At 40.8% G+C, this 17,064-nt stretch overlaps 1 protein-coding gene across 1 annotated transcript in view; it reads right to left on the bottom strand.

The window, feature by feature from the left end:
* Positions 1–6,533, bottom strand: part of LOC138350016 (uncharacterized) — a 177,593-nt gene extending 171,060 nt beyond the window's left edge. The window contains exon 1 of the mRNA XM_069300165.1: positions 5,881–6,533. The gene's annotated coding sequence lies outside the window, so the exon portion shown is untranslated. The remainder of the gene's footprint in view (positions 1–5,880) is intronic.
* Between the last annotated feature and the right edge of the window lie 10,531 nt (positions 6,534–17,064).

Genomic DNA, 17,064 nt, shown 5'->3' with positions numbered 1-17,064 from the left:
TTTTTTTAGGGGGGGGAATTTGTTAATTATCAGGGGAAAGTGCCATGCCATTATGACTTTAAAGCACTTGGAAGGGATCAGGATAAGGATTTGGGGTGGGACGGGGGAAAGGAATAGTGCACCAACCACTTGGACAGGTCGGGGGAGGAACATATTATTTTGAACATATAAATTATAATGTATTGTGTTGATGAGGAATCAAAAGCATGGATCCTGGCCCCCCCCCCCCCCGTCCTGTTTGCTGGGGGGGGGGGGCGCCCCCCCTCCCCCAGCAAACACAGTCAACTCGGCAGGTTGACCTTAATTATACTAATTGCTACCTAGTTTTGCTCTTTCTGTCTCTCAGTCTTGGCGAAAATCTTGGCCTTTTCCCCCCACAACAGCTCACTAGATCAGTGTCCGACGACAAGGTCCACAGGGATCAATGGAAGTTACCAGGCTCTTACACGCAGCCTTTACCGATCCTAATCCCACAACAGCTCAATAGATCAATATCCAATAAAACCACTAGGATCTACGAAAGTTCCCAAACCTTAACCAGAACCTTTACGAAAGTCTTAAAGGGAATCTTTACTAAGTGTTAAAGAGAATATTTACGAAAGTCTTAAAGGGAATATCTACGAAGTCTTAAATTCAACCATTCCGAAAGTCTCGCCTTTAACCACAACAGCTCGCTCGATCAAAGTCCAACAATGGGTGTCTTGGCCATGGCTAAAATATACCACCATAAGATTCAAGTCTCAAACACAGGTAACGGCTTTAGTGAAAAGTATACTGGAAAAACATGATTTAAAGTGAAACAAAAAAACATACTCAGACATGTGTTTTAAGACAGAAGTGACAAGTCATGAAAATAACAATTTGGAAATAGATTTACTTACAGGACTTACCTTCCAAAATTCCAGGACTGCTAGAGAGAGATATAGATGATAAGTGTTAGAGAGAGATGAAATTAAGTGATGTTAGATATGAAATAAAGTGATGCTAGAGAGATACGAAGAAGAGTAGTGTTAGAGAGAGATGAAATAAAGTGATGCTAGAGAGATACGAAGAAGAGTAGTGTTAGAGAGAGGTGAAGTAGAGTCGAGTTAGAGACATATGAAGTGGAGTAGTGTGAGAGAGAAGGAGAGAGAGAGAGAAAGAGAGATGAAAAGATAAATGCTACAGATAAACTAGAGAAGTAATAGAGAGAGGAATAAAACGTTAAGAATGTATGGAAGGAGAGTAAGAAGACGTACAGGTGGATAGAGAAAGGAGCACGAGAAGAGACAGAGGTACAGTGAGTAAAAGAGACAGACGGAGATGAAAGAAGAGAAGAGGAGAAACAGGTGAACAGAGGAGAAGGGAAAACACAATAAAATACTGGCACTGGAATTGGAGAAGAATAATCTAAGTTAATTCAACCTGACCAAATGACAAATACTGAACAGCTCAGCTGGCATTTATTCCATAACAGATACAAACAAAACAGAATACCCTGCCATTGGGACTCTATACACTACAGGCGTAATAAATAGTTTGTTTAACTGAAGTATGCAATGAGTTAATTCCACCTGACACAAACTGATATAGTATCTCTGAGGTGTAATGGTTGCTTGTGCAACAAACCCTGTGACCTGGGTTAGTTGCTCCTAGTTGCATAGGTATAGAATATTTGTGATAACTTTACTAATCAATTTACACGTTCCTGTATTATCTCCAGAGGGTCATTTTATCCTTGTTTGTGGCGGTAATCTCTCTATTTCCTTAGGTATTTAGATAAGACGGTTTCTATACAACCTGTATTCAGTTCCGAAAGTGAGATCCTTGCTTGATAATTTTCTGCCATGTGATCTCCTCTCTTTGAATAATTCCTTACTAATGGCATTCGTTAGCCAGTAGTTCCGAAGCTACTTTTGTGTTTCAACCCTTGTAGCTGAGGCTGGCTATCGTGCAAGATAACCTCGAGTCTGACAAAATCTTCGTCAACGTCTGAAGACGATGAGTCACAATAACGTGGCTGAAGTATGTTGACCAGACCACACACTAGAAGTTGAAGGTACGACGACGTTTCGGTCCGTCCTGGACCATTCTCAAGTCGATTGAGAATCTATCGACTTTAGAATGGTCCAGGACGGACCGAAACGTCGTCGTCCCTTCAACTTCTAGTGTGTGGTCTGGTCAACGTCTGAAGAGCTTGATGCCAAGATGCCAAGATGCCAAGCTGACGTTGGCAACGAGAGAAGAAAACATATCATACCTTGAGGTGCTTCCGGGGCTTAGAGTCTCCGCGGCCCGGTCGTCGAGCATATCATTGTGTAAAGCTGCTGACTGTTTTTCTCTATTGTGGAGAGTGTGTGTCGCAACAACATAAACACACTGCAACACCCTGCTTTAGTTGCAGGGGTGTTGCAGCGTGGATGTCAGCACAGTCGGCTCACAACCAAATGATCCCGGGTTTGATTCTCTCAGCAGGATAATATCGTTTATAGGTATCATTGGCTTTCACCTCAGGCTTTTTGTTTATGTAGCGGTCAATAAGTAGCCTGGGGTTAGGAAACTGTTGTGGGTGGCATCTCTGAGAGAGAGTCAGTAGTTAGCTTACTAGTCATACGGATGCAGTCATATATACTGTATCTGGCTGGATATATATATTATTATATATATATAATAGTTATGTAAATATGGTCATATATATAAAGTTATTCATGTTCAGTCATGAATATCCAGCTATACATGTCCGAGCAAACATACCAAGTAATACATGTCCCTTCAGTCACATTAATTCATTCATATCCAGTAATGAGCATCCAGTCATCTATATCCAGTCCTTCATAACCAGTCACACGTAACCAGTCACGGCACAACCAGTTACTCAACAGCAAGGTTGCCAAGCCAATAAACATCAAACAGTGCCACATCACAGAACCAGACGAGACATATTATAGCAATAATCACAATATCACCGTCACACGATAACATGTCACCGCGATTAATGTTCCAGAGTTTCACCGTGAGATGAGTTCCGAGTTACAAAGATTGGGCATTATTGCCCAATCACATTGACGTGATGTATCGATGAGAAAGTCAGTAGGAGTCATGAAAAGGATTCGAATCCATTAATTCGATTGAGTTGAAGCCTGAGGATCCTCTAAGGATCCTGAGGCTCCAACTGAAGCGACCATGTCGTGGGGTAGTGGTTTATAAGCCGTGTGCTTGGGAGTATTCAGAACATAGGTTCGAATCCTCTTCATGTGGTTCTTACGATTTTCTTGTAGTTGCCTTCCTGCCTTCATGGTGGTAAAGACCTCTTGGTTTTTATTCTCCTTTTCCCATCTTCATTACCTTACATTTTACAGGGATTGAATTCAAGCAGCCACGTAGCGACCATAAAGTATACAAATAATGTGATTTATTGAGCACCCCGAAAAGTGCAGAGTTTTGCCCTCATGGTGCTGTAGAGAGCTCGAGAAACATGAAATGCAACATTTGTATTTCTCTTCGTCATAGTAAAGTACATATATATACTCTGTTTACCATAAATTTGCATATATTTGTCCTAAAATATTTAGGCTTAAGGTTGAAATAAAGACAAACAGGTGTTGTTGAAACAGGTGTTGCACTTTTCGAAGTAAGACAGACACGTTTTGTTTTTGAAGTAAGACAGACACATGTTGTTTTCGAAGTAAGACAGACACATGTTGTTTTCGAAGTAAGACAGGCACATGTTGTTTTCGAAGTAAGACAGACACATGTTGTTTTCGAAGTAAGACAGACACATGTTGTTTTCGAAGTAAGACAGACACGTGTTGTTTTCGAAGTAAGACAGACACATGTTGTTTTCGAGGTAAGACAGACACGTGTTGTTTTCGAAGAAAGCAAGACGTGTTAAAACAATAAAGAGGGGGGATGGGGGGAGGGGGGAGCTGTTTTTTTATCCATAAAGAAGAACTGATCATTGATTAATAAATAATAAAACTGTACCAGTAACTAATGTAATTATCACAAGGAAGAACATGGAAGACTTAGTTTAACTAAGTCCCCCTCAGGAAGACTTAACCTAGAGCATCAAACACAGAAAACAATGAAACGAAAATACAATCTTAAAAAAAAAACAAGAAGAGCAAATGCAGGTTTCTACAAAACATATATATATACACACAAATAAATTACAAAACTACAATAAACGTATCAATAACATTTCATTCTACTTGCAACATCGTAGCCTCGAGCCCAAGGCCAGGGAACCAGAAGACTGGAGTTCAACCGATCAGGCTACGAACGCCCGGTTGGAAACCAGTTGTCTCTCGCTGGGACCTTCTCTTATTTGTGGGTGTTCTTAGCCTGGGCGCAAAAACGCTAGTCTTTTGTTTCCGTGGTCGTGGTTCGAAGCTCCGACGGAGTACTAGGTTAAAAGAATTCTCCTGGTAGTATGGGTTCGAGTCACTTCTTGGGTGTGAGTTTTCAGTTGCATATAGTCCTGGGGACCATTCATATATATATATATATATATATATATATATATATATATATATATATATATATATATATATATATATATATATATATATACATATATATATATATATATATATATATATATATATATATATATATATATATATATATTTATTTATTTTTGCTTGCTATATTTCTGTTAAAAATTTGCTTAAACAATTGTCCATCTCAATCCCAATAAAAGTTGGTGTGATTCCAGAACAATTTGCATACCGAATGACTCGCAAACCTGCGACAAAAGTTTACATTTAACAGAAATTTACAGATCTTAACAGAAGTTTACCCACTGATGTAACGAATTTTAAATGTTATGCAGAGAATACTTTGATTCATTGTAATAATGTATTGAATCATTGTAATAATATATTGATTCATTGTAATAATATATTGATTCATTGTAATAATATATTGCTTCATTGTAATAATATATTGATTCATTGTAATAATATATTGATTCATTGTAATAATATATTGATTCATTGTAATAATATATTGATTCATTGTAATAATATATTGATTCATTGTAATAATATATTGATTCATTGTAATAATATATTGATTCATTGTAATAATATATTGATTCATTGTAATAATATATTGATTCATTGTAATAATATATTGATTCATTGTAATAATATATTGATTCTAAGCGTATGCGCTATTGTTCCTATTCAGCTAGGTAGAAAATTTGTTGTATATGTTTTAAAATAACTCACAACAAATGCATAATTTTTTATGATGATTTATACAGCAATATTGATATTATTTTTTTTATATTTATTTGGAATATAAATAACTGAATTCCCAATCATTGCCTACTTAAAGCAATGATCTGCGTGAAATTAAACCAATCTTAACAGAAGAAATTAAAACAATCTTAATATTAATCTTAGGTCTTATATTTATGGTGCAATTAAAAAAATTCTGCATTGTCCAAATTCATTAACATAAAAGTCAACTTTAGGTTGTCTGTCACTATATGTTTTTACTTTCCACCAAGTATTTACTATAAGTACTTTTTCATGTTATATATATATATATATATATATATATATATATATATATATATATATATATATATATATATATATATATATATATATATATATATATATATATATAAACGAGATCAATAAAGTTTCATCTATTAACTGCAAGATTGCATTCTAGCGACTCTTTATTTAAGGCAAATACATCATAGAAAATCCAATGTATTTTACGAAGAGTGTTCGCGTGTTGGGGCCCACTCTGACAGACTCAGCGTGACGGAAACATTTCGGCTCGGGAATACATCTGCGGCTAGAAAATAGGTAACAGCAACTGCAGCAGCGTTCAAGACGACCCTCTCTCCCTCCCCCCTCGCCCTCTGCTAGAAACACTTACCTCTGCCACTTCAGCAAAATCACAGCGAGAACCAGCCACTGCAACGTCTCGCGGACGACTGGCTCGTTGCAATGAGGGGTCAGTTAAGTCAGCTGTGGATGAGTACAGCTGATTGGCGAATCAGGTGTGAAGATGAACAGCTGATCAGTAAGTCAGCTGTGAAGGTAAGCGGCTGATGGGCGAGTCAACTGATGGGCGAGTCAGCTGATGGGCGAGTCGGCTGATGGGCGAGTCAGCTGATGGGCGAGACAGCTGATGGGCGAGACAGCTGTGGACATAACCAGCTGAAGTTCAGTGTTCAGACATAAACATCTGTCCTCGCGAGAAGCTATTAAAAGATATTTTAGCGCCAATGAATCAATGTCGTTTTCCATTCATAGTTACATGTAATCTTTCTTCGTAAGTGAAGGTAAACATTTCTGTAGATGAGTTGTCACCGAGCAGCGCGATGTATGAACCGGTATTAATTGGCTGTAAGGCTATGTATACACCAGTTGTAGTGTTGTCAAGGGACGAGTATCATGCGGAGTTAGCGCGAGTGACACACACACACACATGCGAGGGCTGTGAGGGACCGTGAAGCAGGTGGAGAGGAGGAGTGAGTGTGTGTGAGAGAGCGCAGCGGGACTCATTCCTACCCTCACGACCTTCCACCACCACGGCCGCACCAACACTGATTCCCACACCACCACCCGCCACCTCCACCCACCACAGGACTCCTCCCTCCCCGCTCCTCCCCAATTTCCTCCACAATCGCTCCTCCTCCTCCAAAACCTCCTCCTCTAGCACCTATTCCAGGACCTTCTCCTACTGTAGTACCTCCTCTAGTACTTCCTCCTCCAACCCCTCGTCCTCCTCCTCCAAAGTTCACCAACCCTGAGAAGGACTGCTGAAAATTTCAGGAGTTACTTAAAAAAAATCTACAAGAATGGACAGACAAGTGGTTGCTAGAATTCAATGGCAGCAAATGCAAGTCATGAATATGCGACAATGAGAAAGGTAAACCAGAAAGTATCCAAGTTCAGACAGTTGTTTTTTCAAGTACCAATCCACGTGCCCAGGTTTTCAAGTACCAATCCACGTGCCCAGGTTATCAAGTACCAATCCACGTGCCCAGGTTATCAAGTACCAATCCACGTGCCCAGGTTATCAAGTACCAATCCACGTGCCCAGGTTATCAAGTACCAATCCACGTGCCCAGGTTATAAAGTACCAATCCACGTGCCCAGGTTATAAAGTACCAATCCACGTGCCCAGGTTATAAAGTACCAATCCACGTGCCCAGGTTATAAAGTACCAATCCACGTGCCCAGGTTATAAAGTACCAATCCACGTGCCCAGGTTATAAAGTACCAATCCACGTGCCCAGGTTATCAAGTACCAATCCACGTGCCCAGGTTATCAAGTACCAATCCACGTGCCCAGGTTATCAAGTACCAATCCACGTGCCCAGGTTGTAAAACACAACACCTCGAGGGGCCATAAAAGGGCCAAACAACTCCCACCGAGGACACAAAAGCTAATAACGCTCGTTACACTATTTAAGAGTCAAGGATTTTCGACGTTAATAAATTCTACCTAATCTCCCCCCTCCCCCATCCCCCCCTTCCCGCTGCGATTGGCGTTTACACACGTCATTAAAACGTCCTTCATTCGTTATTGATTCGCGAAAATGCAGATCTGGATCAGGATTTATCCCGCTTTTCAGAGTGTGTCCACTGACGAAACCCGTACATCTTTCCTTAATCACCCGTGGCTTTCTTTACATTTATTAAACAGTTTATACATGCTTCGAAACGTCTCGACCCAAGGATATTATTGTATGAACAACCTCATAAGTCCTCGGAGCTGCGTAAACTGTAAACAATGCCGCCCTAATTGAGGAAAGATATACAGGTTTCGTAATGGGGGGACACGTAAGATGTACAAGTCTCGTAATAGGAGACACGTAAGATGTACAAGGTCTCGTAAGTAGACGCGTAATCGCTCGATGACTCGCGGTCAAGGACTCTGTAAGACAGAGCTGTAGCTCTTAAATCCCTCAATAGTCAAAGTTATTTACGCTCGTTAATATATAATAAATGTTGAATGTATCCAAACTCCGTCTGAAGGGCAGAGGTCTACGGTGTTGCAAGCCAGAGAGAATAATATTGCATTCATATTGCTCACGATCTTAACTTTAAATACCAGAATATTTAAATTGCTTCAATGCAACATGAGATTTAATAGAATATCTTATATGTAGGAATTTCTAATATTTTAGAGTTTTGTAATTGAAATAAAATGTGTCATTATTATGATTGACAGTGACGGGTAGTATATTACAGTGATTCAGAGCTATTTATAGTGAAGGGTATTAAATGACAGTGAGGGACAGTGAAGGACACAGGCATTTAGGAGCAGTGAAGAGCTGGGTAGGGAGGTGGAAGACAGTGAATGATAGTGCAGACCAGTTAAGGACAGTGTCAGGCAGTGAAGGACGGTGCAGAAAAGTGAAGGGTATTGAATGATAGTGAGAGACAGATAAGGACGGTGAAAGATAGTGAAACAAAGTTAACGGCAATGAAAGGCAGTAGAGTATAGTGAAGGGAGTGCAGTATAGTGAAGGGCAGTGGAGTATAGTGAAGTGAGTGGAGAATAGTGAAGGGCAGTGGAGTATAGTAAAGGGCAGTGGAGTATAGTGAAGTGAGTGGAGAATAGTGAAGGGCAGTGGAGTATAGTGAAGGGCAGTGGAGTATAGTGAAGTGAGTGGAGAATAGTGAAGGGCAGTGGAGTATAGTGAAGGGCAGTGGAGTATAGTGAAGTGAGTGGAGAATAGTGAAGGGCAGTGGAGTATAGTGAAGGGCAGTGGAGTATAGTGAAGTGAGTGGAGAATAGTGAAGGGCAGTGGAGTATAGTGAAGGGCAATGAAGAGAAGTAAGGGATCTCACACTCCTATGCCAGGAATCTCAAAAGTCCTTACATGCACACACTTACGTGATCTATACCACTTATCTGGATCGTAACAACTTAATCTGCATTCATTATACGCTTTACGATCTCTGAAGTGCAATAATAATTCAAATTTATTAACTATGAACCCCAAAGCTCATAAACTCTTCAGTAAATACAAATTAGGCCGCAATGGACACGGTATAAGAGGTACACCTCCCTTAGGTACACAGGTATAATTATTTTTCGAATCTTGGCCCCGGAGATATAGTTAAAGAGGATAATATAATGAGGGAAATATTAAAAATACATAATCCAGTTAGGTTGTGTCAGTCCCCGCTAGAAATATTCCCACAACGTTATTTTAACCTTGATGCAACGTGACCACAACGTTATTTTAACCTTGATGCAGCATGACCACAACGTTATTTTAACCTTGATGCAACGTGACCACAACGTTATTTTAACCTTGGTGCAACGTGGCCCCAACGTTATTTTAACCTTGATGCATCGTGACCACAACGTTATTTTAACCTTGATGCAACGTGACCACAACGTTATTTTAACCTTGCTGCAACGTGACCACAACATTATTTTAACCTTGATGCAACGTGACCACAACGTTGATTATATGTTGACCAAACCACACACTAGAAAATGAAGGGACTACGACGATTCGGTCCTTCCTGGCCCGTTGATTATATTGTAAGTACGTTAAGAGATTAAGGCGCGTCTGGGATCCTCTGGGACATAGGTTCGAACCCTCTTCATGGCCATTGTGGATTATTTTTTACGTTAAAAGAACGTTGTGAATTTACCTGAAGGAAAGCATACAAAAAGGAGTAAATCGTATGTAACTTGCAAAATTTTGCCCGAACTTTTCTAAGTTATATACGACTTTGGCCCGAAAATTATTGCCCGAAACGCTATGCCCAAAAATTATTGCCCGGAACGCTATGCCAGAAAATTATTGCTCGAAACGCTGTGCGTACTAGTGGCATTAGGGATTGTATGTACTAGCTCTTTCTATAAATCCAACATTATGTTTGTAACTCATGTGCAATGTATGTGCCTTTACCTGAATAAAGAATTTGAATCTAAATATGAAAATTGAATTAACTCTACTTGAATTAACTCTACGGTTAATTTGAGACATACATACCCTGCGGGGATCTCCCCTACTTGACAATGTCGAATATGCCTTCAATGAAGACAGATATTCGACAATATCTGTTTTCTTGTCCTTCGACAAGAAAACAATAATATGCAAGACAGTCTTGCCGTTTACACATCACTATTACTGAAAGACAATTCTTGCTCCAAAATTTTGGTCCAAATTTTTGAACGTTGAAATTTTGTAGGTGTCAGATATACTGTTTCATGCATAAATTACTTTACCTAAAGTTGGGAGCTTGAGTTAATAACTAACTTCTTTTCTCAATATTAAGTTTCTTTATTCGGTTGTTATGGCCTGCGTGAGAGGGATGAATAAGGCGTGAGAGGGATGAATAAGGCGTGAGAGGGATGAATAACGCCTGAGCCTTATTCCTTACTCCAGTAACGACAATAGTCTCACTAAGACTACTGCATTGAGCTTCTACAGCCAATGAGCTTATTTCGTAACTAATGCCTCAGAGTCATTAGAAACTATTTCGTAACGCCTATAAACCCTCTAAGACTATTCCATTATTCCTAACAACCCTCTAAGACTCACTACACACAGAACTCACAATAACGTGATGCATCAAATGATGTTTGTGTCTCGGAGAGGCTGCAGGATCCAGTAAGTTCAGTAGAACTTCGGTTTCAGCTCTTTTGACCATGTCGTAGCTCAGTCGATTAAGGCAGCGTCTGGGATGCTCTTGAACGCAGGTTAGAATCCTCGTCACGGCCCTTTTGGATTTGTTCCATCTAAGACTATTCCGTTATTCCTAAAAACCCGCTAAGACTATTCCGATACTCATATAAAGTCGTCTGAAACTATTCCGTTACTAGTCTAGCGAAAAAAATGTACTTTTTATTTTTTAGCCGAGATATCTATCTCGAGTCACATAGTTATAGCAAGTAACGAACAGAACCCAAAACTTACAAGACAATAAATATACACATCTGTGAACATTGTAAAGCATCAAGAAAAAGGTTTCAACACGAATTACACAACTCTTTTGACCATGTCGTAGCTCAGTCAATTAAGGCAGCGTCTGGGATGCTCTCGGACGCAGGCTCGAATCCTCGTCACGGCCCTTGTGGATTTGTTCATTCAACACGAACATATCCGGCCATCCAGTTCCTATATACTTGTTAAATAAATAATCTACCCCTCTGAAGAGCCACGTACGCCCCAGCAGTGGGTACAATAAAAGCAAAGTCATCATATAACAGTCATCTGTGTCGTCTGTACTATTCATCTGTGTCGTCTGTACTATTCATCTGTGTCGTCTGTACTATTCATCTGTGTCGTCTGTACTATTCATCTGTGTCGCCTGTACTATTCATCTGTGTCATCTGTACTATTCATCTGTGTCGCCTGTACTATTCATCTGTGTCATCTGTACTATTCATCTGTGTCATCTGCACTATTCAAACACTTGGCTTCCCAGGGATAGAAAGCCTGGTAAAGTTCAACGAGGTCCGGGCTCCAAGGCTGACCTTCTTCAGCATGCGACACACAATTCTTGGGCAGCCATTAGCTGTAATAATATTACCAAGAGCATTAACTCTCTTAACTCTACATAACTTTAATGATAAAAATATAAAATATTTGTCTTACTTCCTCGTGGACCTCTTTAAGGCTGCAACAATAGACATATTGTGAAGACTCATTCATATGTATATGGTAGGATATAGGCTTCTTTTGGCTGAAGGAGATAGAAGCCAACTATAGTTTTTCTCAGAATGAGAGAGAGGAAGTTTTGAGAAAATGGACAAAAACGAAATGTTGATCAAAAATATTGTTAGGATTAGGATAAAGTATGGGTGAGAGAAAGGGCATCGTGCAAGAGAAGGCATGGTGTAAAAGAGGGGTATGGGTTGTTGAGAGGACATGGAACCAGTAGAGAGGACACGGGGTAGTAGAGAGGGTATGGATAGAAAAGAGGGCATAGGTGGAAACCAGTAACTCAGATGAGCCACAGGAACATACAAAGTCACATCTTATTCACACAAACTCTGAAAAAACAAACGGAATAAACTAAAATGGAAGTGGAAATATAAATTAACTTCACACTCAAGGGGTAACCTGTAGAGCAGTGGTCTACGTCTGTGACACACACACACACACACACACACCGAAAGGTCACTTTGCAGTTCACAAGCACACGGGAATTATCTCGGCCACTAAAGTGTGTACTTTATCCATGTGTCTGGTCAGTCGTTCGGCTGCGATACACACACAAAGCATGCACTCAAAAATAATATATAACTTGCCGCCTTGTATGTAATGGCTTCTTCATTTTTAAAGATTAACCTTAGTTAGATATTCGTGCGGTAGTTATTATTTAAGCAGCGAAAGTTGTACTTGCGAGGAGAAAGTTTGTTAAGGCAGGGAATATTTTTTGGCTGTGGGGAAGGAATTCAGTATTGAGGGCTGCCGGCTGCTCCTGATATATATATATATATATATATATATATATATATATATATATATATATATATATATATATATATATATATATATATATATATATGTTTATAATAATAACTCCCATGTTTGTTGTGTTTCGGTCAAAGCATTAAAAATTGTGCCGGGGTAACGTTACAGTACACGAGGACACTGTTAATCTGCTGCTGTAATATTTACTGTTAAATCAATTATTTTTATTGAAGCTAGATAAATACATTTCTGGCAACACCCCCCCTCCCTCCCCCTTCCCCCCCCCCCCCCCGCCATATTGGGAGCCAACCATTTGTCACAGGGGGGAAGTCGACACTCGTGGATTTGTAAACAAAGTTACGACAATGGCGTTGTTTGCATTGCAAACAGAAAATTAGGTCAGTATTTGTCTTAATCTTGCCTGGTCATTAATTAACAATTATTGACTATTGTAAGATTTTATTCCCAAGCGTGAGTTAATTTTTTTTTTTAAACCCTTATTAAACGCCATTTTTGTAATTTACTCACTTGTCGAGCCTGATGTGTCAGCCAGACAAAGAAGGTCACTGTCGAGCCTGATGTGTCAGCCAAACAAAGAAGGTCACTGTAGAGCCTGATGTGTCAGCCAGACAAAGAGGTCACTGTAGAGCCTGATGTGTCAGCCAGACAAAGAAGGTCACTGTAGAGCCTGATGTGTCAGCCAGACAAAGAGGTCACTGTAGAGCCTGATGTGTCAGCCAGACAAAGAGGTCACTGTAGAGCCTGATGTGTCAGCCAGACAAAGAGGTCACTGTAGAGCCTGATGTGTCAGCCAGACAAAGAAGGTCACTGTAGAGCCTGATGTGTCAGCCAGACAAAGAAGGTCACTGTAGAGCCTGATGTGTCAGCCAGACAAAGAAGGTCATTGTAGAGCCTGATGTGTCAGCCAGACAAAGAAGGTCATTGTAGAGCCTGATGTGTCAGCCAGACAAAGAAGGTCACTGTAGAGCCTGATGTGTCAGCCAAACAAAGAAGGTCACTGTAGAGCCTGATGTGTCAGCCAGACAAAGAAGGTCACTGTAGAGCCTGATGTGTCAGCCAGACAAAGAAGGTCACTGTAGAGCCTGATGTGTCAGCCAGACAAAGAAGGTCACTGTAGAGCCTGATGTGTCAGCCAGACAAAGAAGGTCACTGTAGAGCCTGATGTGTCAGCCAGACAAAGAGGTCACTGTAGAGCCTGATGTGTCAGCCAGACAAAGAGGTCACTGTAGAGCCTGATGTGTCAGCCAGACAAAGAAGGTCACTGTAGAGCCTGATGTGTCAGCCAGACAAAGAAGGTCACTGTAGAGCCTGATGTGTCAGCCAGACAAAGAAGGTCACTGTAGAGCCTGATGTGTCAGCCAGACAAAGAAGGTCACTGTAGAGCCTGATGTGTCAGCCAGACAAAGAAGGTCACTGTAGAGCCTGATGTGTCAGCCAGACAAAGAAGGTCACTGTAGAGCCTGATGTGTCGGCCAGACAAAGAGGTCACTGTAGAGCCTGATGTGTCGGCCAGACAAAGAGGTCACTGTAGAGCCTGATGTGTCAGCCAGACAAAGAAGGTCACTGTAGAGCCTGATGTGTCAGCCAGACAAAGAAGGTCACTGTAGAGCCTGATGTGTCAGCCAGACAAAGAGGTCACTGTAGAGCCTGATGTGTCAGCCAGACAAAGAGGTCACTGTAGAGCCTGATGTGTCAGCCAGACAAAGAGGTCACTGTAGAGCCTGATGTGTCAGCCAGACAAAGAGGTCACTATAGAGCCTGATGTGTCAGCCAGATTTTTAATAGAGTTCCCGAGACGTTACGAGTGAAACTGAATGCCGGAGACCGAGATCTGACGCGCACCTTGTAAGCACAAATAGGTGAGTTATTATATTGCATATTATAATACTGCATACATCAACGGCTCATATGATAGATGCTCATAACTGGGAGCACAATTGAGCATTTAGCCCCGTACTGATCATTATCCCGGGGACAAATTGCGTGTCGCCAGATATAATGGTCTGTTCAACAGCTTGGGATTACAACGGGTCTCATAGTAATATATATTGTATAAAAATTGTTTTGTAAATATGATGTAATTTGTGTCTACACACACACACACACACACACACACACACACACACACACACACACACACACACACACACACACACACACACACACACGTGAGAAGAACGTGAGGAAAAGGCTCGTAGAGCATCTGGAGGGAAATAACTTTGTAACACACCACCAACATAGGTTCAGGGATGGTAAATCGTGCCTCACAGGTTTAATAGAATTCTATGACCAGGCAACAAAAATTAGGCAGAAGACAGAAGGGTAGGCCGACTGCATTTTCCTGGACTGCCAGAAAGCCTTTGACACAGTACCCCATAAAAAGCTGTTAAAAAAGTTGGAGCAACAGGCAGGAGTAAAAGGGAAGGTGCTCCAGTGGATAAGGGAGTACTTAAGCAACAGGAAACAGCGAGTAACAGTGAAGGGAGAGACATCAGAGTGGCGAGATGTCACCAGCGGAGTCCCACAGGGCTCAGTACTTGGACCCATCCTGTTTCTAATATATGTAAACGATCTTCCGGAGGGTATAGACTCATTCCTCTCAATGTTTGAAGATAGACAGACAGAGACTACAGGATGACCTGGACAAACTGAATAAATGGTCTAGAAATGGTATATATATATATATATATATATATATATATATATATATATATATATATATATATATATATGTCGTACCTAGTAGCCAGAACTCACTTCTCAGCCTACTATGCAAGGCCCGATTTGCCTAATAAGCCTGGTTTTCATGAATTAATGTTTTTTCGACTACCTAACCTACCTAACCTAACCTAACCTAACGTTTTCGGCTACCTAACCTAACCTAACCTATAAAGATAGGTTAGGTTAGGTTAGGTAGGGTTGGTTAGGTTCGGTCATATATCTACGTTAATTTTAACTCCAATAAAAAAAATTGACCTTATACATAGTGAAATAGGTAGCTTTATCATTTCATAAGAAAAAAATTAGAGAAAATATATTAATTCAGTAAAACTTGGCTTATTAGTCAAATCGGGCCTAGCATAGTAGGCTGAGAAGTGAGTTCTGGCTACTAGGTACGACATATATATATATATATATATATATATATATATATATATATATCCACCTCCACTGGGAGGTGGAGACGAGGAAGGAGGTCAATGATCGAGAGGCTGCGTCTCTCGCTAAGGGGAGATGGGCAATACAGAAAATGATGAGTCCTAAAATGCTTTTAATGGCGAGGAAATTGAATAAATCCTCTTTTTAAAAGTTTCATTAGACAAGGACACCTGACACTATAGTCGAAAAATGTCTCAAGGGCAGAAGGAATTGTATGAAAATCTCACGAGAAGACATGAAACTAGGTCATAACTTTATAATGATCCGGACTTGACGAGGCTCCAGGACTTGATAAGGCTCCAGGACTTGACAAGGCTCCAGGACTTGACGAGGCTCCAAGGACTTGACGAGGCTCCAAGACTTGACGATGCTCCAGGACTTGACGAGGCTTCAGGACTTGACGAGGCTCCAAGGACTTGACGAGGCTCCAAGACTTGACGATGCTCCAGGACTTGACGAGGCTTCAGGACTTGACGAGGCTCCAAGGACTTGACGAGGCTCCAAGGACTTGACGAGGCTCCAAGGACTTGACGAGACTCCAAGGACTTGACAAGGATCCGGGACTTGATAAAAACACCCAGAAGGGACCGAAACGTCGTCACCACATTCCCTCATATGTATGTGTTGTGGGTTGTGGGTTGTAGTTGTTTTTAGCCACATGGTTGTGACTCACTCTCTTCAGTCATAACTGACCCTCAAGGGGGGAAAAGAATTAAATAAAAGAAAACATGACGAGGTTCCAAGAGACAAACGCCCGATGACATCGTGAGCTGGTTATAACCACGAGGGGAGCGGGGGGAGGGAGGGAGTAAGGATTCAACAATTCCTTACGCAAGTACTTAGAAACCTGTACATCCTTTTTTTTCAAATCTTCAGCGGCTTTGTTTACATTTTATTAAATAATTTACGAGTGTTGAAACTTCCCAAATCAGATGTTATTCTTGTTATAAACAGCCTTCTATAGGGCTTCGGGGCTCATATACTGTTTAAAATATAGGTAAACAAAGCCGGCAAAGATTAAGAATAGATGTACAGTTGGTACATTACGAACAGTGGGTGTACATTACGAACAGTGGGTGTACATTACGAACAGTGGGTGTACATTACGAACAGTGGGTGTACATTACGAACAGTGGGTGTACATTACGAACAGTGGGTGTACATTACGAACAGTGGGTGTACATTACGAACAGTGGGTGTACATTACGAACAGTGGGTGTACATTACGAACAGTGGGTGTACATTGCGAACAGTGGGTGTACATTACGAACAGTGGGTGTACATTACGAACAGTGGGTGTACATTACGAACAGTGGGTGTACATTACGAACAGTGGGTGTACATTACGAACAGTGGGTGTACATTACGAACAGTGGGTGTACATTGCGAACAGTGGGTGTACATTACGAACAGTGGGTGTACATTACGAACAGTGGGTGTACATTGCGAACAGTGGGTGTACATTACGAACAGTGGGTGTA

The sequence above is a fragment of the Procambarus clarkii genome, chromosome 43 (assembly GCF_040958095.1).
Source record: "Procambarus clarkii isolate CNS0578487 chromosome 43, FALCON_Pclarkii_2.0, whole genome shotgun sequence".
NCBI classification, from domain to species: Eukaryota; Metazoa; Arthropoda; class Malacostraca; order Decapoda; family Cambaridae; genus Procambarus; species Procambarus clarkii.
This window is presented reverse-complemented; position numbering and strand designations above follow the sequence as displayed.